The sequence below is a fragment of the Nymphalis io genome, chromosome 16 (assembly GCF_905147045.1).
Source record: "Nymphalis io chromosome 16, ilAglIoxx1.1, whole genome shotgun sequence".
Taxonomy (NCBI): domain Eukaryota; kingdom Metazoa; phylum Arthropoda; class Insecta; order Lepidoptera; family Nymphalidae; genus Nymphalis; species Nymphalis io.
Window position 1 is genome coordinate 3777027 of NC_065903.1, and position 24224 is coordinate 3801250.

Here is a 24224-nt window from a genome sequence, read left to right on the forward strand (position 1 = left end):
GAGGCAAGCGCACGACGCTTGCGCGAGTGCGTGCACTGATAGCCGTCCCATAGCCGCCGCGCGCGCAACTACCGACCTATCTATATTACATATTTTTCTTCCTTAAAATTTACCTGATTTAAGTGGCATAATTAAAGTGCGAACAAACTGTGTCAGTGGTTGTGTTCGACTTTTTTAGTGAGTGCTAATAAGAATTTTTTTCTCATTATTTGACATACATATGACGTGTAACGGTGTGGAGATCTGACGATCCATCGACTCGCTAAATCTGTGTGTTTGTGTATCTCGGAACAGTGTGCCGGAATTTTAACGGACTTGCCTAAGCGGAGGTAAGAACGGATGTTTACAGTTACGCTTTATTGTATAACTCGAGAAAGCACTCTTATAATAAGTTTATGACGCATTTCATTATCTTTCATAATAACATTATCATTGCATTAGCTTCTGTGACTTAAGTTAACTAAGTTTATTAGTATTAATATCTTGGTGTTTATGTTTCTTGTGAAAGGTCTCGTGGTGAAATGCGTTCAGCTGCAATGCCATGATGAAAGTTTCAATTAAAAAACGATAATCGTTAGCGCTGAAGCAAAAAGTTCTTGTAACGGCTCGTATTTTAAAGTTATTGTTCCAAAAACTTTAACGCTCATAATGTTCGTGTGGCGTTTTGAATATTCATATGTTTCATAGACCGTAACGAAAATGTTAGGGAAAAACGGTTTAGAAACGGGTTTGCGTCCAGAATAAACAATGCAACTGGTGAAAAGGTCCCTGACTCATCTCGCGTACCGTGCGCGTGTCCTAAGGCTTTTGTTCGGAATATATTTACCTTTTAAATAAGATGCACATCATTCTATAGGCAGGCGGGAGAACGTTAGAATTTTTATTCGATCGAAAAATGTATGTTTCTTTGTTTTATAATATATTTCACACTAGGATTGAAATTTAAATTGACGCGTTTATTTGTTAAAGGAAAAATTATAATATATAGTAAATGTAGGCAGATAATTCACTTCAGAATAACAAATACCCACTTTTATGTTTAAGTACGTGCTACGAGAAAAATACTATTAACGTATAACATTAACTTTTAACTTTTATTCGTTTTTAAACTGCTCGGCGATTCGCAATACAATCGCAATTATTTTAATCCAATTCGTTATTTTTTTTATTAAAGAGAGTATCTTATTGAACTGTTGTAAATAATATCAATGACTTAGAGTATTTCCATGTGCTGATAATAGTCATTGTTGGAGAGCTTTTATATATAATATGCACCTAAGTTGTTTGGCTTTCCACGAGTTTCACGCCAAAACTGGAGCATCCTCAGGAAGTGGTTTCTTGTCGCCATTGCAAAAAATACAGCGGAAGGAAATCATGACAACAGATAAAGCTATGTTTTAACTTTTTTTTATTTAACGTCATTAAATACTCATCCATTTGGATTATAATTATGTATATATGCATATTTTTATTATTAGTATCTTAAATATTCGTCTCTCATATTATATTTAAAATGTCAAGATATTTAATTATTGATTTCATTACGTCACTGTCATGTCACAAGTGATCTTGAGATGTTTATAATGATTATTACAAAGAAAAAGTTATTAAAAAAATATTAGAAACAGGACGCATAGCACAATAAAAAACACTACACAACGGACATACTAATTGTGTAGTAAGACATCAATGAAGATTATGTGTATAATTTTTGAAAATCGATTTCATTTACTCAATCAGGAATGTGTATGTTCTTAACTTAATATAATTTCTATAATATTAATAATAATTTGTCATGTCCAAGTGACGACGTGATATTACGAATGAGATACGACTGATGGCGGCGTGAATATATAAGATATCTCTTAGAATGAGTGACTGAATATTTCTCTTAAAGAGAATAAACCTTTTTTTTTTATTTAAATGTCCTTATAAATAATTTACGATTCAATAAAATAAAGGTACAGCTTTATTGATACAAAAATAAATACGTTGTTGTGTTAAACTTGTTTTAGTAGCTATCAAATACAAACTCCACTTCGAGAGAATTAAATAACTAGAATTGTCGGTTACATTTTTTTCTGAATTCATGATCTCAGCTATAAATAAGTCACCTTAATAAGATGCAATTATATATATAGGAATATTACATGATACAATTGAATGAATTCTTAAGAAACTGTTTATATATGTTTTTATAATTAATTTTTATTGGCGATGATTCGATCCGTCTTTTTATATAGTTATTCGCGTTTTGTGTCTTATTTTATATTCAATTAAGCGCTTTAAAAATGTTTAACATTAGGCGGAATTCAATGAAAATAAATTCAAAGGATTATTTTAAATATACTTTAAGATATAATGAGGTTTTAATAAATACATCGAAACACAATTCTAAACAATAAGAATTACAAATTTGCTCTAATTGTTATTTAAAAAAAAAACATGAGCTTCGAACATAACACCTTCTTTTTTGAAGTATAAATATATAAGTGATATATAAGTATAGTATATATAGTAGTATAGTAATATGATATACTCATATTGCACTTATAAATATATTCTAACATTAAATAATGCAGCAACATTATATGTATAAACGTTCAAGGAATAATCTATAAATTTTAATTCATGTGGTTATATATTTTCTAAGTTAATATATAATAATATAACGCTGAAGCAGTTAATGTCACTTGACCCATAGCATATTATATATTAAATACATTATGAGGTACGATAAAATATATTGCGAACATGTTTGTATACACGACTTTATGAAAATTTTGCAATCAGTGATGACATCGAACGGGTTACGTAGTTAAGTGATTGAGTTTTGTTAATGTATCTTTTGGCGTATTTCAGCTTTCAAAGGTCAAAGACTACGAAATTAAGCAATTTTAAATATTACTCTGTTCTCATCCGTTTCAAGGTTATTTCGTTTTTTCTTCTTCGATGATATCAACAGTGATGTGCGAATTTGATTGTTATCTAATTATAATGTTGTATGAAAGTAGTAGTAAATAGCCGAAGGTAATTTACTGGAAGGCTTACTTGATTAAAAAATAAACTATTAATAATTACTAGTCTAATAGATAATAAATACTACAAAATAAAATAAAAAATCGAACGTTTTTTTTTTTAAATTCAAGTTGTGTCTTAAAAGCTTTTATGGAATGTAGATTCTACAAACAAGAGTTGTCATTAACAATAATTATCAATTTTAATGTATTGTGTATACGATAATTATTTATAAACTTAATTGTTATAGCATTTATATATAAACAAAACAATATCAAAAGATAGTTTATACGTATAGGTATTTATACGCGAAATCAACGTTTTAATTTATAATTATAATATGCACATATAGTAAGTACTTATATCTCAGCAAACATAGTCAATGTATGAAGTTTCTGGAGCTTGTAATAAATATATGTGTTAGCTTCGTGGGTGTTTTCCTCAGTCGGGGTTCGAAATACAAGAAACGTGCAGTTCGAACGAATATCATGAATATATGTAACAAGTTTTCCTCTTAGTAAGAAAATAATCGTATCTATACTAATCTTATAAATTTCGAAAGTAACTCTGTCATTCTGTTATGCTTTCACGGCTAAACTAGTAAGCTGATTTTATTTAAATCAGCTTTTTTTTTTGTATGAATTTGGTATGAAGCAAGCAAGCCCAAGCAAGAATAGAGGCTATTTCTTCTACCTAACGTCTACACTCCTCTCTTAAAACGTAGGCGAAATCTAATATACGATAATTTCGCATTATTATTTATTGATTACGAATTTTATGATATAAATACAAAATAAAATAAATATAACTTAAGGTTACTTGATCATAATGTGACTAAGAGGAAAATTTAATCAGAAAAAGATAAATCAAATCACACATGTAGGTACTAAATAAATACATATATGGTTTACTTTACAACACGTTATTTATAATTTATTTGATAAATACGGTTTAAGTGTAGTGTTTTTGTCTATGTATAAATGTGTTATTCCTTTATTAAATGTATTAATTATTCCACGTAAAAGACTAATTTTATTAGTCAATCCAAATATATATATATTTTTTATTATTATAGCAAGGACATATTTTTACAAGCTTTTTAAAACTTTATTTGTGCATATGTGTAGGTCAAATATTGCAGCTGTATTTTATATCAATTCCACTCAGATCGAGTTGAAAGTGTATTCACACTTTAAGCACAACGCCGTTATTATTTATCGGTTCGAAAACATTAATTAAAATAATAACCAAAAGTTGGCTCATAAGCTTGCCATTGTCGCTCAGCGCTGAAACTATTGTTAATTAAAACGAGCCTTCTGTGATAAAGTAACAAGTATACTATTTTTCGGTATATCTAAAATATATATATATAATTTTGTTGCTAAAATTTTGTCATTTTATTACCACGTCAGGATTGAACCTGCTGTATTTATAACACATTTTATTCATTAACATCTCTTTAAATTTCATTCAGCAATTTATTGTAATCACTAGTTTTCCAATAAGGTATAATTTTAATGACATTACGACGCAAAACTGGTTTTATGTTCATTGTTGGGCCATACGGCCATACGCCTCTGTAGATAAATTGGGTCGATGTTGACCATGAGTCAGACCATATCGTGAAAGCGAACATGTTAAGACAAGTTACGTATAAATATTATAAACAAACATTTGGTACCACAAGTCAATGATGGTGAAAAAACTAGCCGTTTATTTATTATATTATCAAATGGACATACATTAATAATAATTAATTGAATCTTTGATGTATAATCTCATCTTTATTTATGTGTAATGTACTTGAACTAAACGCGGAAGTCAAGCTTTAATTTTTATAATTGTAAACTAAAAACTTTTACGCTTAATGCTCGATCTCATAGAAATATATTGAAAATCTTACGGTGATACGATTTTGACGCGTGTATCCCTTAATGATCATTGTCTATACCAATGATATATCGCGTATCAATTCAATGGAGTATTATGTCGAGAGCTTCTAGAATATTCTAGAATAACCTGCATGTGTCTCATGAAATTCTGCCGTATGTAAACACACCAACTGGCATTGTGCCGTGTTAGAATAAACTCCAAACATTTTCCTCGAGAGAAGATCTTTGACCAGTAAGACAATTGCACAATACTTTTTTTCATTTGCAAAAAACTTCAGCGTCTAATTTTCAAGTCACCTAATATCATAACACGAACATAGTAGTGTTTTATAGAAATTTCACAATCCATAAAAGTCATTCGTTGACGTCGGAACATTATAATCGAATCAGAAAACTTGTTCACAAGTTTTCTACATATCAAAGTCACGATATATTCTTATTGGTACGATATTCGTCGCATGTCTCCATACATTGTCTTCGCTTATCGTATTTTTATAATACGGTGTAATAACAAAGGGAGGGAATATCAAGAATATCAAGTTAGTGTAAACAGATGGATGTGAAAGTTGATAAGGCATGTTTACAATGTCGTTTGATATGTAAAACTTTGTTCTCACCTTAGATTATATTTTTTTATCAAAAAGCGTCTTTGCATGTATCAGACGATTTATGGTTTGTGTAAACTTACCCTAAGTTAATTTGTTTAGGCATAGCGTGTACAATTTATTTTACAAGCGTGACATATGTAAGTTGTAGACATTTTTTAAATATTTATTTGAATATAATCTATACTTACATATGAAGCTGAAGAGTTTGTTTGAACGCGCTTATCTCAAGACCTAACAGTTACAAGCCCATTTATTGAGAAAGGTTATGAAGTATTTAACATCGAGCTGCGACCCACGGGGGCGGAGCAGTAAAGTTTAACGAAACCGCGCAAGCCAGTTAATATTATAATAAAGTATAAAATAATGAATTATATATAAAATAATGAATTAAAAAAATTATAAAAAATAAAATCTTTGAAAAAAATTCTACTTAAATCTACATAAGCTGCTTAACTAAATGTTAAAGATCATTGTTTATAAATAATAAATATTTTATGAATATTATATAGTAAAGTTTTGTACAACTTACTATGTATATAATCAAAAATTGAGATCTAAAATGGCCCAGTGGATTGAGTAAATTTTACCTGAATGATTCAAATCCGGGCGAGCACTGCGAAATTTTGGTCGTGTTCGACGGTTCATCGACGGAAGGGAATTACAATTTCTTTAATTAAAAATCTGTCACATGTATATCCCACCAACCCGCATCAAGGCAGCGGAGGCTTCCTTAAAAGGAGAGGAGACATTAGCGTCACAGTGGGACAATTAAATGCTGTTACTTTGTTTTTAAAATAATATATTTTGGAATATAAAATAATAATAAATCCAAAGATATAATACCAAAAAAAACATCTGACCTCGCTTTTATAAATGGATTTTATAAGAGAGTATCTCGACATTATATTGCCTAGATTTTATATTATCTAGAGTTGCGGCGTGTGATTGCAGTGTCGGCGATGGACACGTTTTTATCTTTTTAATATGTCCAAACGTGCTGTATTCCTCGAATGCGTTCAAACGCGTCAAAAACTATCGAATGTATTTTATAACTATTCAAAACATTTGAATTTAATAGGAAAAATTTTATAAAAAAATAAAATTAATAATTATTAGGAGGATCCGGTAATATTCATTATGTTTTCTGACATTGATTATGTTGAATGCGTTCTTGCACGAAATCTTAACAATGCAAGGCATTTCATTGTAGAATTATGACGGCTATAATGAAGTAAATTTCATCGTTTTTTTAAATGTTTAACATAAATAAAATATTTTTGTAGAGCCGTTAATAAGGGGTTCTTAATTATTTGAACAAATAAAATTAGTGACCATAACATTACGATATAAATAATTTAACAGGGAATTATTTTATTACATGCAGTGCTGTTTTATTTGTTACGTCAAAATCATGTTTTTTCATTAAAAATTAATATAATAATTATGTAGCTAAATTATTTTTATTAAAGTAAATCGCATACTTTGCAATATTATATCCGTAACCGTAACAGCCTGTGAATGTCCCACTGCTGGGCTAAAGGCCTCCTCTCCTCTTTTTGAGGAGAAGTATTAGGTACCTTCTCCTCAAATATTATATATGAAAAACCAAACATAATAAGTGAATTAATGATTTAAAATTGTAAGCTATTTTAAAATAACATTATAATGTTTTCGTTGAGTTTGAGTGTAATTTTTTTTCTTATAAATAACCATATTCTCGTGTAGAAAAAACGACAAATATCGAAAAAGTTTTATGAAAAATAAATCATCATTAGTTTATTTAATCATTTATTTATATCTCTTTTAATAAAAGTCGCTTAAAAATCGTTAAAAAATAAAACAGTAAGGCATCGAAAGACCTCAAAATGTCCTGCATTGTATTTTTATTTGAATTTGAAATGTCAAGTACGAATACTGGCATGTTGGCATTTAAAACTTTGTCTCAGTTTCGGACTTTGATACTTAAAAGAGCCGCAGACTTAATATTTTATTATAATTTATATAATGTTTTTAAATATACTTCTAAACTTTTCAAATACTTACTGATATTTAAATAGTTATATTCATTTTCAGATAATTTTTTTTCGTTATCATTGTTTCAATACGATTATCATTTTACGATTATTATATGATTTAATATAAAATTAACTAATTAATGTAGAAATAGTACTCGTATGTGTACATAATCCTAAATTCATAATAGCAATAAATATTCGCGATCGTATGGATTTTCTCAGAGACTCGAAGACTAATATCGTTTTGTTTTAGAAATTTGATTTATTTTTTAAATGACATCCATTATTAACTTACCCAGAAAATATATTAAAATTAAAGCCAAATTCATAAAGATATTAAAATTTTAATATATATTTCATATTACATAAACGAGTCGGTGAGACTGTTTTGTCTTACTTTACTTACTTAATCTGACTTTTGTTTGCGACGGTTAACAAGGATATTTAATTAAGAAGTGCTAATGACATCTGCAGGTTAACTTTTCTTGTATATTAAATTGCTATAAAATAATTGGTAGGGCTTGAATAAGATACAATTTTATCCTATAATATTTTTGTATGTTTGTTTTATATAACATACATAAGAAACATTTCATAGAACGAAACAATAAGAGAATCCGCTCCAATTAAAGTGCCCCTAATAAATATATTATAAAAGTAGGCAATTATAGAACACACGATTTGGAAATGCTATAACGCACAATTGTACTTATAATATTTTAATGTTTTTTCAAAGATTCGAGTAGGCTCTTATAGCCTGTACTGCCAACACTGTTTATACGTCATGTTACAGGATTAAATTGCACTTAAAAGTTAGTACCGGTTCGGACATTTGCATTTAAACGTTGTATAAAAAAACCTAATTTATAGCTTTTAAATGTTCCATTGATGACAGAAACCTCCTTTTCTCTTAAGAAGAAATATTTACGAGCTTTTTTCACCACGCTGCTACATTTCTGGATGTATAACATTTCAAATTTCCATTTTTAAAACGATTGTATAATTAATTAGAATAATAAATAACTAAATTTAGATAGCATTTTCAAAAAATTAATGAAGTGGACAAGGATTTTTTGCAAATGGTCCCTGGGTATTTGACCTTTAATTTGTAACCCGATACTTTTAATTTGATTCCTTTGATGCTAATTTAATGTGAATATGTAATACACATATATATTTTGTTTACTTACAGAGTAACATATGTTACGGAAATTAATTCAGGCAATGTTAAATATTTGTTACCAATTCAATTATTTATTACAATGTTGTCGTCGAAACATGCGCTTCGAGAATTTGTGGCTTTATTCCCTAATGCTTCAGCCTCAGTTTAATAAAGAAAATCCCATTTTCAGTACTGCTTCATTATTCTTAATAGACGACTCATAGCGATATACTATTTTGATGCGTGTTTACATGAAATGTTATAATAATTATGTTCAATGTCGCATATCACTTTCTGACATTTCACGACCGTTTTTTGCGCTGAGTTTCGTGTTGTTCTTATAGCCTTACTGGTGAAAATGTATTGATAGAGCTGACAATCTTGTCATAGTTAAGTGTTTTAATGTGTTTATGTATACGGTTACTTACTTTATGTATAATATAGGTATTCGTTTCAGACACATGGCAGTAATAATTCACTGTAAACTAGAATTTTATGAATAAAACATAGGTTAGAAGCGTATAAGTTTGTAACTTTGTCTAGTTTTATACATAAATTTCAATGAAATGACAAAGATGTATAAGAAGCGGTAATAAAACAGCGCAGCAAGCGAATAAATAATAAAAGAATGAACTAGATTATATTTTTATATTAATTTGAATAATATACAGTTACGTCATTATTACGTTTATTTATATTATAATTGTTTTAAAAACCGGATTCGAGTGTTACTTTCAACAATAGCAATTTACATTCTGCAGACGATCCACTTGCCTTTGCTATTAAACCATAGAATAAAGGGGAAAACAGAAGTGGTATGAGTTACGCATGTGTAATGCCTGATAAAATCATTACAGCCCAGATGACCAACTCGGTAGAACACGTGAATCATATTACTGTAATTACTACTGAATTTTTATGTGCTTAATACTTATAATAATTAATTTCGTGCTTTGAGGTGTCAAATATCGAATGTAAATCTGGCACATGGCTATCTATCAATCTTCATTGGAGTAGCTCCAAACCTTCAAGGAGCTCCAAAGGAGAGAAGGCCTCATCCCAGAAGTAGTCCATTTACATTCGCATTAATCAATATTATTTGTTTTTTCTTATATTATTTCTTAATCGACGGTAACAATGTAGAATTGGGATATATTTTTTCATTATAGCATTTCCAAATCGTGTGTTCTATAATTGCCTACTTTTATAATATATTTATTAGGGGCACTTTAATTGGAGCGGATTCTCTTATTGTTTCGTTCTATGAAATGTTTCTTATGTATGTTATATAATATTATTATAAGTAAATCGTAAACATATGGTAATGAGGTATTACGTATAGGTTTACATAGACAACAATATTATTGTTATGGTTAACAAACGACCTAGATTTTTTGGATAAAAAAAACTTTCGTGAATAAAGCACAAACAGCATTCAAAGGCTCCACTACACTTCGCGTCTTAAAAACCTAAATAGACTATTAAGTACTCCTACTTGGAACTTATATACTTTATTAATAAATCACCTTTCAACAAATGACAAAGAAATCGCCATTCCATTTTTAAATATATCGAACATTAATAGAAATTTGAAAGCCGTGTGATTAATGAAATTAGATAATTTAAATAATTGACTGCATTTGAATAAAACTCATCTGATTAGCCGCCTCTTCGTAGATCTCGTTAATATAAAAAAAATATATTAAGACCGAGATAAAAATCTTTGTGAAACTTGTTCAGATTATAAGTTGTATATTTCAAGGCTTACAAACTTGACACGGATTTAAAAGTCGTGATCTGCGTTAATATTTATTTTTGTATTGGCAACACTAGTAGTGAGGCCATATGCTTTAATGTCTGAAGTTATTTTTTATTGCGAAAGTGTTTTTTTTTAGTTTTAAAAGCTTTAAAGCAGCAATAAAAAACAATTAAAAAATGACATCACATGATTTTACTATGAAGTGTTTCTAATTTGAAAAAATAAAATTAATTAAAAACTTAAAACGACGATTTAAAAATATACGGCTTGATAACTACTTCGACATAGATAGTTTAGAAATAAATTTTATTATTGTAGATTCAGAACAAAATATATTTAGTAAGTACAATAAAACCTCTTTACTTTTTACTTTTTACTTAGCTGATTTTAAAATGATCCTGCTACAGAGGATAATAATTTAATATTGTGCAACTGTACTGTAATGTTCATTATTTTGTTGATTAAAATCTTAAAACTCTGTAAAATAACCGAATCGAACCGTTTAACGTTTTTCGTCCTAAAAATAATAAAGACATTACATATCTGATATACATTTATTATTATAAACGCTATCGGTTTCACGATAATTTTTTTAAATTATATATAATTGTTTTTAAGTTAAAACTGATGAAAAGACCTTTGTCAGGGTTTTGTGAAAAATGTGTAAAAAAATGAGTCATTCACATGATGTGGTTTGTATCACCGCGTAGTAGGTTATTTACTATACACAAGTAAATATATAACGAATGATTTTATTAAACTCTAAGATGATGATTAAAGATTTTGCTGATCAAATGTCATGCAACAGCCATGGCTTAATCTTTACAACCTATTCGCCAATTCGTTGACCTTATATGAATATATAATATAGTTTATGCACGAACACGCGACGAGAAGTTTAAAACGTATGCGCAATATATTCTTAATATTTGCAAATTATTATTTGAACTCTGTTGCACTTCGATCAAATGTCTATAGAGCTATTCTGTAAGAACAAATTCGAATCTCAGCGCAGAAAACGGTTCGTGAAATGTCAGAAAGTGATAAGCGATATTGACCATAATGATTATAACATTTCAAGAATATATGAATCAAAATAGGATATCACCATGAGTCGGTTGCACTGTTACAGAATAGCAATGCTGATGGTAATGTATGGCTTAGTGGTCATTTATACTGCGCCTGTATTTTCACCAGTTCGCGGACTGTCAAAGTTATCTCGGCCTTGCTTTAGCCTCGGCGTTCACCGATGCTATTGGCTACAATAATTTGATTGCCTCCAAATAAAGAGTTTTTTACTGTTTACTCTTCGTGACAGTTGAAATCGACGTGTTTTTTATTTAAATAACAAATGAATCGGCTATTTTATTTTAAATTCGATTAAAAGTTTATTTGTTATATTTAATTTGTTTTAGTATGAGTTACATTACATATTCTTCTGCCAAAGAGCAATACTTAATATTGTTGTGTTCCGGTTGAGTGAACGAGTGTAACTACAGGCAAAAGGGACATATCTTAATTTTCAAGGTTTGGGATATATTAAAATATGATTGATGATCGTTTTACGGCGCCAATGTCTGTGGGCTGTGGTGCCCACTTACCCTCAGGTGGCCCCTTTGCCCGCCTGTCTATAATATAAAAAAACAAACACATTTAATGTATATACTTACATAAAGGTATAATATGGCAACAAGTAAATAACGTAAAGAAACTCTTTAGTGAACAATGTTAATGAAAAAACGGCGTGTGGTAGTCACGATATTAATCAGCATTGTCTCGTGAATTACCTCGAAGTTAAATCCATGAAAATATTGTGAAACAACTCATATCGCTATTATGAATGTCAAGTGTACAATTATATATATCTTTGAACATCAATTTTGTACAAAGATTTGTTTTTCATTGAGCAATATTATGTTATGAACCAATTTCGATCATAGTTACATTATTGGGATCCGTACCAGCCTGTGAATGTCCCACTGCTGGGCTAAAGACCTCCTCTCCTCATTTTGAGGAGAAGGTTTGAAGCTTATTCCACCACGCTGCTCAGATGCGGGTTGGTGGAATACACATGTGGCAGAATTTCAGTGAAATTAGACACATGCAGGTTTCCTCACGATGTTTTCCTTCACTTTAAAGCACGAGATGAATTATAATCAATTTGAGCACTGAATTTTCATGTGCTAAACGGGATAAAAGTTATAAATATATGTGATTCGCGAGCGTTGTAGAATAAGCCCCAAATCCTTAACCCAAAAAGAAAGGAGGTCTTTGTCAAATAGTGAGAAATTTGCTGTTACTTGGTGGTAAAGCTTGGTGCAAGTCCATTGAGACAGGTTCATAATACCTCAAAAATTATTCGGTTACTCTAGTGTCATACTGTGTTTTGATCTAATGGGTCAGTCTAGTGGGTGAGTCAGCACATTGATGGCGTAAAGAGTGGCTTATAGTTTATTTAAAAAAAATGTGTATAGACAGGGATGACCATACTTGTCCGTGCTTTTTTAGTGGGTATTCCGATGTTCGGGCGCACTCGGCGCCTCGGACATCAGCGAGCCTCACATACCTCACTACTGTTCCCGTGGGGGAAACGCGTAATGCGTTTTCCAGCGTAAAATAAAATAAAAAATGGATGACCGTACTTATGACTTCCTATCAAGTTTACGTTACTTCTTGTAGTAAATTAAAAAAAAAAAAATATGTAAATATTTTAATTGCCTTTATTTGCATGTCCGCGAAATCGACTTTGGCGATATTTCGTCGTTTACTTTAACAAATTAAACTTCGAAATTTTACGTTTTTCGTAATAGTATCAATTTATATATTGAACTAATTAACATTAGTTAATATTCCGAGATCAACTGAGCCTGTTTCCGCTTTGATGTCTAGTCTATTAAGTTTAACGACATCCGTGATAAGCCTACCGTTGCATTTGCGGAGGCTGGGAAATTTAATTTGTCAAATTATTGTTATTTTTTCTATTCCCATTTTTTTAATTTGTTTTTAATTTTAATTACACACATACAAATCGTTATAGCAAATAAATAAAATAATGATAAAGTAAATGTGGCAGTATCGTTTATATTATATTCATTTCGTTCATATTTAACCAACAGTAAATATCATCCACAATTTTAATCTATATAAAATATATATACATACATATAGTATATACATATATATATATGTATATACATCTATATAAAATACAAATCATTTTAATATATATTTTGTGTTAAGTAAAATACTACTGAATACAATTCGATAGGATAACATAATTTTTTCTCAAGATATAAAAAACGAAAGAACACAAATTCACATTCGTGTGAATATACAATACATACACGCACACATCAACCCTAAACACATATCATCGCTTCCAACTCGTGACTTTTCTCACTTTTCTCAAACTGTACTTCAGCTATTACGTACACAATAAGACCAAATTAGGAAGTAATTAAAAAAAATCAAAACGAAGTTTTAATGATAGCCTTGCAAGTCTTTATAAAATATTACATTGCATGATAATTTCGAGATATACAAAGAATATAATAATAATTTATCGTTCTGTTTGACATTAAAATAAAGCAACGCAACGGTCTTGCGCCCGAAGGAAAACGGTTAAGCAACCGTTCGCTCGTGTCTTTAAGTAATTTAAGCGACGTCTGATTTCAATTTCGGCATACTTTTTATCAAGTAAGTCACCGGCGCAATAAAAATCAATTACTGTCTATCGTAAATTTTTACTATGTCAAAATCTACATTCAATTTATTCACCATAATACCTTTAGATCCAAGTTAATCGCAATCCGTTGCGTCGTGACTAAGTGTGTTATGCAACACCCTTATTCGGTGTCCGCTACTCGCGACTATGGTGCACAAATGTAATTGTTTCCCAGACAATGGTAAAAAAACGCTAGCGCGGCTGAATCTCAATAGTTTCGAAAGTGACCGTAATTTGTATGGAAATTGTTCGCGTTTTACGTGTTGCCCCAGATACCTTGTTACATATGTTAACTTTGCACTTGTAGAAGGATTCGGAGGACATTTACGTCATGTCATGTTTGTAAATATCGAACAGTTAAACAGACAATAGACCTTTTTATTTAAATCCAAGCCTTACTTAAACACGTATCACCTCTAAAAATATTATAAAAAAGTTATAATCTCTATTTATGCTATATGGATATACTACTGTCAATGCCACAGATAATATAAATCAGATTAAGATAACAAATAACTTTTAAGTATATAAATAAAACTCACTAAATAATTACCTACTGTGTTATTAAAATGATTTGCTTGGAACGGCCAGTATTCATCAATACGAGCGAACTCCTTAAACTCCATTAAAGACAATTGTTCAAAGGTGTCTTAAAATGTAAACATACAAATAATACATACAAAGATAGATTATATATTTCGATACGAGGTTACAAAGTCGATTGCGTATTAAATGTGTCTTTCATGCGTAATTAATTCTTCCGTAACGTAACATTGAGTGACAGTAAACACAATATTACCAATTTTAACACTTGAATAAATATATATAAACCGTATTAAATATTTTTCAATTAAAGTTGTAACAACAAAAAAGTTATTTTTTTTTATCAATATAATACTAATACAATATAATAATAATATCCTGGGACATTTTTCACACACGGCCATCTGATCCCAAATTAAGCTTGTACAGAGCTTGTACTATGGAAATCAGACAACTGATATTCTACATATACTATTTTTCTTTTGTAAATTGATACTTATATAGATAATTACACCCAGACTCAGGACAAACAGACATGTTCATGCACACAAATATCTGTCCTGGGTGGGAATCGAACCCACAATCTTCGGCCTGAAAGGCAATCCACCAACCACGCCAACCGGCTCGTCTCGTTATGTTCACGATAATGTTCCGTAACCGTAACAGCCTATGAATGCCCCACTGCTGGGCTAAAGGCCTCCTCCCCCATTTTTGAGGAGAAGCTTTGGAGCTTATTCCACTACGTTCACGATAGCTAATTTATATTATTAAAATACAAATAAATGTAATATTCCAATGTGTTTTTATGGAACAGATGTGATATATATTTAAAATGGATATTGAGATATTTGCATTAAAAAAGCCTTTTGTAAAACTTTCTTTTACAATAGAAACTATTCTGAATTTAAATTTTATTAATTTATTTTCATAATTGTTCCAATAAATCTTACGGAACTTTTAAAATGTATTTTTAATTTATATTACTATAAAAAAAACTGTTTTTTAATAATTTATTAATTATTTTAAAAATTTAAAAACAAAGTGTAATAATTTTTAATCGCTACTCTGGACGTAGATGTTATGATTGGCAGCCAAAAGTATGTATATGTATATTTATTTCTTTGTTAGAATTTTTGTCGAATGGAATTTTAATAGGCCGCATCATTATACGAAACATTAGTGATGTATTAGAAATTAATATTTTCATCGCTATTAGGCGGTATACCACAACAACACCGAGTCATTTTGGCAATTGCTGACCACAACCGGTAGGTGATGTAACCAAGAGAAAGCATTCGATATAATTAACTTTCTATATAAGGTTCGTGTCAAAGGTATGTTATTGAAAATGTTTATATCAATATATGTAATCATTATATATGTGATCTCACACTTACCAGCAACAGTTTGTGATGTGGTCATTTATTGGTGAGTGAACCAGTGCGATTACAAGCACAATAGATATAATATTTGAAACGGCTTACGATGTGGTTTATATTTCTTACAGTTATCGGTGTCTATGGGCAAAGCCAAATGGCCGGTTTCGTTGTCTGTCTACCTTAAAAATTAAAAAAAAAAACCGTTATTCGGATTCTCATCATTCCTCATGTGCTCTTATTATTATTATAGTTTGACAAATCAAAAATAACTTGGTATATATAGTCTTATATGTTGGATCCTGGGATGTATGTAAGTTTTGATCATGCAAAGCTTTAATAACGTTTCCATATTTCCCGATAGGTACAATGTTGGTGTCTTCAAATCCAGAGTAAACAGGTTTCTTATAGGCAAGCGTGCTACATCTTAGACCGTGTCGATGCTTAACATCAGGCAAGTCAACGGTCAAACGCTGGCCTGTTAATTGTAAAAAAAAAAAAGTTCTTTTGATTTATACGCGATGACAAACAGATATAGAGACGAAGTTTCAAAAACGCATTGTAACTGATAATTAAACGTTGGTTCTATAAAAAAGAAACTTAAATAGAATTAGTCGGTACTCACTATTTTATCCTCTTATATTTATAAAAGTAGCAGTTCTTTTTTTCCGCGCGGTTCATGCTATGTCTCTATCAAAGTAGATTAAAATCGGTTTAGCGATCTAGTCGTAGAAATTTAATAAAATATAAATTAAAACCCACTAAAATAAACCAAAGACACGAACAGCACGTCTGTGGAGACTACAAGATAACATAAAAAAAGTATCGATTTTATATGAATTTATTGAATACATTTTGTTTCAATTATACATCGACTTGTATGACATGATTTTTTGACGGTTGACATTTTTGTTACCTTACTTCACTTCTTACTTCACTATGTATTCAAATAGATTTCCTTGTATGAAATAAAATTAAGAATGAATAGAATGACAGGTGTTTTATAAGAATAACTGGTCCGATGTCCCGGTTTGATCAAATAACTGTTTCCGAAATCGCACTAATTGCATGTTTGCATTCAATAATAATTTCGATCTTAGTTCATTTTAATAAAGATCAAATTTGATTGCTCCAATACTGTGTCAAGCTGACATGCATTGTCGATTGAAGGTATGACTTATTGACATTTGAGAAGATGTAATTGAAGATAATTCTTACGATATATTCTTACTAATAATTTTATTTATAATTCATGAGACCTCGATACAGGTTTACATTGTTACGGACCTCTAATTAAGACGAATCTATTGTTAAAACACTTTTAAAAGTAATTTTTAGTTGACATCATTATTTTATACGTAACTAGTGTTCGCCCGCGGCTTCGCCCGCATTTTATGTAGGGGGAAATGGTGATGTTGAGGAGTTGTTATAAAAAGTAGCCTATGTCCTTCCTGGGAATTCAAGCTAACTCAAAATCAGATCGGTTTAATGTTTTTAATGTAGCCGACAATTGGATATTGTGTGGGATACCGTGAAGTAAATAGTCTTGGCTGGTCGAAGTAAAATTAGAACAATCTCCAGTTTCAGAACTTGTCAAAGTCAGATTAACGAATTGACTTGAATCTGCATTATCATTGGTCGATGGCAGCCGGTAACGCAATAGGCGACCAATGAGCGTTCTTTAGAAGTATAGTCTGATTATTAAAACTTACAGATAATTAGCGTTTCAGAAACTAGACGTACCTAAGTCTTGATCTTTATTTTCTGATTTAAGTAGTATCAAAATAATAATGATACTTAGTTAGTTTCTTAAGATTAAAATCGGTAGAATAAATCAGTAACTGTATATGTAACCGTAAATCTCAAACATATTTTATAAGCAAATCAAGTCAACATGCGTGACTAAGAAAAATATGAATTACAAAATTAAGTAATCCGAGTGTATAGAGATAGCATCTTTATATTACGCTTTTAATAATAAAATTCTTGACACGTTTTGAGAAACTGGTACTGTTCGGATAGAGGTCCTTGACTTTAAAAACAAAGGAATTGCGTCATAGTTTACGTGGTATGATATTTTAATATATTTCTATTTACACCATCGACTTCATATTCAATACTCTCAAAGTGAGATCACAAGATTCAATTTTAGTTGACCAACAAAAACAATTTTTTTTGTATAAATTTGTAATGCGCATTTTGTTTTATTTTAATTTTATATATTATAAAAATGTCTGTACGTAGTTATTATTTATACTGTACATATTCTTTTAAATATAAAATCACAACAACGAAACAATATTTAATTAAAAGATAATGATTGGTATGGAATTAAGGCAAGTTGAATAATGCAAACTTGTATTAAATCGATCATTGTTGCGAAATATGATTGAATGTTGTCTTAAGATGATTTAAAACGTATTCGATTGAGCTGTGGTTGAACAACAAAATTGAATCATATAAACCGCTATTATATATAGTATTATTTACTCTATATTCAGATTTTATTAAAAATAGACTAATCCAAATTATTGAAAACAATGAAGGATATATATTATTCAACATCGCGTTAAATTGATATCACAATTTGTACTCATGATACATACCTACATACATACATACATAGAGATATTACAAAAAATTGTATATGATAAAAAATTTGATCGATTACATGCAATGGATGTTGGCTATATGTAAATATATATTATAATTTTCTAATAAATACGTCATAACTTCCGAGTGGAAAGTTGATAAATTGTAAAAAAAATCGAACTCTTCCGCAATGCTTAGACCCGGTGCCCGCTAAAACAGAGATGGTTATTATATCGTTATCAATCTTCGCTTAGCTTTATTGGAGGCTCCATCGCTTAGCTTTGGACTTTCTTTACGCTTATATAGGTAATGGTCGAGCATTTTTTATTCGCGTATATAATCTTATATTCTATATATTTGTTTATTTTATAAAGTTGTTGTTGAAATTTCCATACTAGGGAACTATAATAAACATACTTTCACAGCTGTAATATTGTAATGTTTTTTTATTCTAAAGCTGCGTCTGCGTCAGCAAAAGAAAATTGGTAACTTTTAGATTGTCAAAATGGGTGATAAAAAATAATAATTTAACTTAAGTTATCAATAAAGTGATACAGTGTGATGATAAAAATACATTAATTATTACGTATAATAAGTACATAATATTACGGTTAAAACGCAAGATAACTCTAAACATAATAATCGTATAATTATATTCGCTTGTATTTTTTTTTATATATCAGCCGTGTTTCATCTCCTATCAAAACGCATACAAAATAATATAATCAACGATCCGTCACAGGGGCTATTGACCTGACACGAAAAGTATATAATTTTCCACTTGCCCGTCGTTTCGAAAACATCTGCATTGATAGCCCTTGATGTTTCTACTTTATTCCTTTAGGCCGAAGGTCCATTTCTCATTGTATTTTTTTAACACTCTAAATGCATTCTACTCTAACAAATCATTAAAACTTTGATTGTAGTTTGATAGAAAGACTCAACTTTCTGACGATTTTGAAATATTATTTTTAAGTAAAAAATTGTATTTCCATTATTGGAATTTCTTAACGTTATTCCATTTCACTTTTTTATTATCATCTCATACATATATGACTTGTCTCCATTGTGGTTTTTATTTATTATGTATTTTATTATTGCACCTTCTTACCGCTTTATTTATATGATGTTCACCACCCAAAGGTCGCTCACCACCACAAAAAGATCGCTCTTTTAGCGATAAGATCGCCTTTTGTACATTAATAGTTTTTTGTTTGTGTTTATAACTGTGTGTTTCGGTAACTCTTTTGATGTACAATAAAGCATACTCTATTCTATTATTCCTTCAATGAAATATATTTCGATAGATTTTCTTTAGTCGTGGTCATTAGCTGATGATTTCAGCTTTGACAGCTCTCAATAGCTAAACAGTATATGGATTATTTAGAAAAGTATTGTTTTAAGAGTTGTTCTCTCTATTTGAATATTCGAATTATAAATATTTTTTTCTTGAAACGACTGCAGATAGGCTGATAAATATTCGTACTAAAATATCATTGATGTTAGTGCGAACAAGCTATTTATCTCAAGTGAAAATAACTTAGCAATACCGTTATATGATTTTTAAAATCTTTTATGTAACTTCAGCTGTAACACTGAATTTTAAACCAAAATTTTACTCGATCGATTGAGCAGTGAAATTTTGAATAGCGTTTTTTAATTTATATTGAAAATTTCTAATGCGTATGTATGAATCGTGAATGACCTATAACTTATTCGTTATTACAGCAATAAATAGACATGGCGATTGTTCAGTCGCAACTGAGCGCCTGCGTCGCGTCAGATCTTTAGTACGAAGACCTCAATTTTTTACTGAATTTTCTCTTTATCTGCTTCGTGGTCCACTCGTCTATTGAATAGCTTAGTTGCTGCTTTTAATTGAATCTTTATTACTAAGCGTTTACATTAGAAAATATAAATAATTCATCCCACAGCTATATACGAAGACTTTAACATTATCTATATAAATATTTTATTTGTGTTTGTGTGCTAACGGTAATTTTAATTCGAATTTAATGTCATCGGTTTTCAATGCGTTTATAAACACTTTTTTTTAATTTTATATAACTTAGGATGGGGGGTAGTGTGTTAGGTAGGTTAGAGTTAAAACTTCATGATGATCGGTTGAGAAGTTAAGACGTAAAAACATAACATATAAGTTCACTTTTGTATATGTAATTAGTTATAAATAAATTCGACTAAAGAGACACGGGAATATAAATTGTAAACTCCATTTATTTAATGAGATTTTTTTGACTTCATTATTTAAATACATATGCTAAAGAGCTCCGGACTGTTCCTGTCGACCACAGCGGCCAATCTCAAGAGAGATTAGTCAACTGTGCAGGACATATTATTATAATGTACAAGTGTGTGAGTAAACACAGGTGTACTCTATGCCCTAACTCTCATAAACCGAAAATATCTAAATATAATGAATATAGCTCTACGTAATTTGCCAGCTTTGGAAATATTATAAGCGATTAGATGAAATATTTACCACAATTTTGTGGTGAGAGACAACCGGTTACAAATTGTTGTGTAATCATTAATTAAGTCTAATGACTTAACTCATCGTCGATTATAAGATACTAAAGCAATATTGACTAAATAAAATATGCTTTCTTTCATATCAATAATAATAATAAAACACTAACTTGTTTAGTACCTTAAGTATTCTTTTTATTTTATGTAAGTTGGTATGATAATAATATAATTTATCATCACGTGATGATATATGGTCACCATCGCTTGGTCACCAACATTGGCGCTGTGAGAAATATTAACCATTTTTTGATAATTTGATTTAAATTTTTCATTTTTTATATATGTTTAATTATAGTTTTACGATTTCAATAATGTTATTATAGAAAATTTCGTTGTAAATTCAAATTGTACGAATTGCGTTCGATAATTTTCTATTACAATGTTTATTTTATTTGTAAAAAAGTATTTTATGTAAAGCCAGTCTTCACGTCACGAGCATGCTACACGCAATATTAACTCATAATAAATTGATAATAACAATAATGAACCTTAATAATCGCAATTGTGTCACGGGCGATAATGGCTTGCACAACATCATGGCGGTAATGTTTATATTCCCATACGCCATTATAAGCGAATTCAGAAACAACGCTTAGTAAATACTTCAATTTATATTAGAAATTACCTCTATTAAAGAATGTACCATTAGACGATAAGTGATACTGTTAAAATATAAGCCATTCATTACACGGCTACATGCCAAGTTTGGAGCTTATTGCACCACACAGTTCTTATGTCGGTTGGTTTATACAAATGTGACAGAATTTCATCCTCATCAACACACAACACACCACAGGAAACCAACATTTTTCTTACGACGTTTTCATTTATCACCGAGCATAAAAACTCAGTGGTGCTTGCCCAGGAATTTTGGAACTGAATCTGCATTATTCGGTTAAGATTCACGTGTGCTTGCTATTGAACCATCTCGGCTCCTGACCTGACTATACATCAGTGTTGTGAACCATCACCATGATGCTGGGATATAGTATAAAACATTGCTCTCTCTTGGTAGAATAAATCTGAAGTAGTAAGTAACAAAAAATATCTCGCTTGCTTCGTAATAATAACTTTTATTTATTCTTATAAAAAAATATTTGATATGTCATTGCTGCTACAATGACAATCCTACGATAGAAGTATTCTCAAAGCATCAACAACAGCTGTACAAAGTTCTAACGCAATGTTGAATAGTTTATAAATGCATACATACGGGACAACAAAGAAATATTAATTGTATATATAAACATTCAGATAGAGAGATCATCAAACTGATAAGGTCTCTTCTAAATGTATACTTCTAAATTCATTGTTATATTTGTCTGTTTTGTTATGCGTTATATGAAGTTTGTTTCCTTTTAAATTATAACATATAAAAAATTACACAAAAAATGACACTTATATACGAATGTTTTTGAAATCATATTATTTGTCTATTCTAAAACTTGCTAAGTGTATATATTTTCAAGGCCGTATCCAAAAGAGATATGCATTTACAACATCAACGGCGCTGTCTCTCCTTGAATGCTAAAAGAAATCTTGACTTGCACGCGACGTTTTCTCATACACCTTGCTTTGTCTATAAGCGTACATAGATTTATGGACACTTATATGTATCTTATTACCGAGAAATAAAGTTCAAAATCGAATAGTTATATGTTATCTTGTGAATACAAGCGCTTTGCTTACATTGGTTTTTTACTGATTCTGCGTATATGTTGTAGGTGAAGCGAAACCTTATAATTGGTTTGTAGAAAGACAACGTTTATATAAGGTTTTTGTGTCAATGTATGAGAAAATTAAAATGGTTACCGAGCTTCCTTATTTTGAAAATATATCAATACATGTAATTCAGAGATTTAAAGGTTAATATTTTATAGAAACACGAATTCTACAGCAGTTTTTTATCCAAATATGCCCTTGTTGCGTTTGCGATGTTGTAATTCCATTAAATTCTGTCAGCCCTATGGTATAGTAACGGCTTGTAAATCTTCCACTAGTGAGCTAAGGTCTCTCTTCATGAGGGACCTTATTCCATTACGGTGTAATGTGGAAAGGTCACGATGTTTTCCTTCACCGCTATGCACGAGAGGAATTATAAATACAAAATGAAGAACACGAAAATTTTGAAGTGCGGTTTTTGAATGTTCGGTTAAGATTCTGGTGTTCTAACCATTTCCATCTCGGCTCTCAGGCATATAGTTTGATATCAAAATATTCTATTTCACTGCAACCGCAGTTCGCATCCGAAGGTTAGGACTCAGTACTTAACTCGTAACTCTGTTCTGATTATCTAGATCCGGCTGCGGTCTAGGTGTCAATGTCGTGGCTTTGATATTGTTTTAATGTTTATGATCGACCTATTTGAAAACAAAGCGAGATAATGTTTCAACGAAACATGTCAAGCGGATTTGTCGAATTGTTATTTGTTGTTAACATCGTGTGTTCAGGTTTGACAAAATCCATAAGTCAAAGTTTTTGCATTTAAAAAACTTGGCCCCGCTGACAACAAAAGTGCAATAATTTTTTTATTTAAATTTAGGCGGACGGGTAAATGGACTAACTGATGCTAAGTGGTCACACAAAACCAAGTATTGATGTTTGGTGGTAACATATATGATGAATAGGTGGTACCCACCAAGACGGTAGATTCGAAGTAAATAATTCAGCTATACTTTCATTATAATTGATTTAATTGTAATGTATGAAAATAATGCTATGCGCATGCGCCATGCTACAGTTCAACTTGAAGTTGATCCTTTAGAATACAAACAAATAAAAAGCGAATGTCATATACAGTTTGCGTTAAATCTATCATCACTAACGATTAAATCAGCAGAAACTTAATAGATGAAGTATTAACTTGTTCATTTCTTCCCAGGCATTCGTTAATGGAAGTAATAACTGGTTTGAGTGAAAAACTTATTGCGTTATCCGGGAAAGCTATTAAGGTAATATTTCATAATGTCTCTCTTCTTATTTTCGCAT

At 30.3% G+C, this 24224-nt stretch overlaps 1 protein-coding gene across 2 annotated transcripts in view; it reads left to right on the plus strand.

Annotated features, from left to right (window-relative positions):
- LOC126774377 (uncharacterized) overlaps positions 1-24224 on the plus strand; it is a 152014-nt gene continuing 127790 nt past the window's right edge. For both annotated transcript variants that reach the window (XM_050495872.1, XM_050495871.1), the window contains exon 1: positions 1-329. The gene's annotated coding sequence lies outside the window, so the exon portion shown is untranslated. The remainder of the gene's footprint in view (positions 330-24224) is intronic.